Here is a 2809-nt window from a genome sequence, read left to right as displayed (position 1 = left end):
TTCCAACATGGGACAACTAAGGATGGAGCACCAAGAGCACTCCATCATCCTCCATGAGATTAGAGAATATCAAAGAGCTATGAGAGAGGAACAACAAAGCCAAGGAAGAGACATAGAGGAGCTCAAGAGCACCATTGGTTCTTTAAGAAGAGGAAGACGCCACCCTCACTAAGGTGGACCCGTTCCTTAATCTCCTTGTTCTTATTTTCCTGTTTTTTGTTTATTATGCTTCATGTTTATTTATGTTTGTGTCTTTACTATATGATCATTAGTGTCTAAGTGTCTATGTCTTAAAGCTATGAATGTCCTATGAATCCATCACTTCTCTTAAATGAAAAATGTTTTAATTACAAAAGAATAAGAAGTACATGGTTTCGAATTCATCCTTGAAACTAGTTTAATTATTTTGATGTAGTGACAATACTTTTTGTTTTCTGAATGAATGCTTGAACAATGCATATGTCTTTTGAATTTGTTGTTTATGAATGTTAAATATGTTGGCTCTTGAAAGAATAAGGAAAAAGGAGAAATGTTATTTGATGATCTGAAAAATCATAAAATTGATTCTTGAAGCAAGAAAAAGCAGTGAATACAAAGGCTTGCGAAAAAAATGGTGAAAAAAAAGGAAGAAAAAGAAAAAGCAAGCAGAAAAAGCCAAAAGCTCTTTAAACCAAAAGGCAAGAGAAAAAAGCCAATAGCCCTTAAAACCAAAAGGCAAGGGTAATAAAAAGGATCCAAGGCTTTGAGCATCAATGGATAGGAGGACCTAGAGGAATAAAATCTTGGCCTAAGCGGCTAAACCAAGCTGTCCCTAACCATGTGCTTGTGGCGTGAAGGTGTCAAGCTAAAAACTTGAGACTGAGCGGTTAAAGTCAAGGTCCAAAGCAAAAAAAGAGTGTGCTTAAGAACCCTAGACACCTCTAATTGGGGACTTTAGCAAAGATGAGTCACAATCTGAAAAGGTTCACCCAGTTTTGTGTCTGCTGCATTTATGTATCCGGTGGTAATACTGGAAAATAAAGTGCTTAGGGCCACGGACAAGACTCATAAAGTAGCTGTGTTCAAGAATTAACATACTGAACTAGGAGAATCAATAACACTATTTGAATTCTGAGTTCCTATAGATGCCAATCATTCTGAACATCAATGGATAAAGTGAGATGCCAAAACTATTCAAGAGGCAAAAAGCTACTAGTCCCGCTCATCTAGTTGGAGCTAAGTTTCATTGATATTTTGGAATTTATAGTATATTCTCTTCTTTTTATCCTATTTGATTTTCAGTTCCTTGGGGACAAGCAACAATTTAAGTTTGGTGTTGTGATGAGCAGATAATTTATACGCTTTTTGGCATTATTTTTACATAGTTTTTAGTATGATTTAGTATATTTTTATTAGTTTTTAAATAAAAATCACAATTCTAGACTTTACTATGAGTTTGTGTGTTTTTCTGTGATTTCAGGTAATTTCTGGCTGAAATTGAGGGACTTGAGCAAAAATCAGATTCAGAGGTTGAAGAAGGACTGCAGATGCTGTTGGATTCTGACCTCCCTGCACTCAAAGTGGATTTTCTGGAGCTATAGAACTCTAAATGGCGCACTCTCAATTGTGTTGGAAAGTAGACATCCAGGTCTTTCTAGCAGTATATAATAGTCCATACTTTGCCTGAGTTTAGACGACGCAAACTGGCGTTCAATGCCAGCTCTCTGCCCTATTCTGGAGTTAAACGCCAGAAACAGGTTGCAAAGCAGAGTTAAACGCCAGAAACAGGTTACAAACTGGCGTTTAACTCCAAGGAAGACCTCTACACATGAAAGCTTCAATGCTCAGCCCAAGCAGACACCAAGTGGGCCCCAGAAGTGGATTTCTGCATCATTTACTCATTTCTGTAACCCTAGTAACTAGTTTAGTATAAATAGGACTTTTTACTATTGTATTTATATTTTTAGTTTCATCTGGGGATCTATCTTTTGATCCTTTGATCACGTTTTGGAGGCTGGCCTCACGGCCATGCCTGGACCTTGTTCTTATGTATTTTCAACGGTAGAGTTTCTACGCACCATAGATTAAGGTGTGGAGCTCTGCTGTTCCTCATGAATTAATGCAAAGTACTATTGTTTTTCTATTCAACTCAAGCCTATTTCTTATCTAAGATATACATTTGCTCTTCAACCTGAGGAGGGTGATGATCCATGACACTCATCATCATTCTCACCCATGAACGTGTGCGTGACAACTACCTCCGTTCTACTTGCAATCGCTTAAGTGCATATCTCTTAGCCTTCTGGTTCATGACGCATGGTTGCCTCACCTGACAACCGAGCCTTCCATTCCATGAGATCAGAGTCTTTGTGGTATAGGCTAGAATTATTGGCGGCCATTCTTGAGATCCAAAAAGTCTAAACCTTGTCTGTGGTATTCCGAGTAGGATCTGGGAAGGGATGGCTGTGACGAGCTTCAAACTCGCGAGTGCTGGGCGTAGTGACAGACGCAAAAGGATGACTGAATCCTATTCTAGTATGATCGAGAACCGACAGATGAATAGCCATGCGGTGACAGTGCATTTTGGACCATTTTCACTGAGAGGACGGGATGTAGCCATTAACAACGGTGATGCCCTGCATAAGCTTGCCATGGAAGGGAGTAGGAATAATTGGATGAAGACAGCAGGAAAGCAGAGGTTCAGGAGGAACGAAAGTATCTCTATATGCTTATCTGAAATTCTCACCAATGAACTACATAAGTATCTCTAGTTTATATCTTAATTATGTTTTAATTATCCATTCTCTATAATCATCTGAATCCGCCTGAC

Source organism: Arachis ipaensis, chromosome B6 (assembly GCF_059453495.1).
Source record: "Arachis ipaensis isolate K30076 ecotype BB chromosome B6, ASM5945349v1, whole genome shotgun sequence".
Lineage (NCBI taxonomy): Eukaryota > Viridiplantae > Streptophyta > Magnoliopsida > Fabales > Fabaceae > Arachis > Arachis ipaensis.
This window is presented reverse-complemented; position numbering follows the sequence as displayed.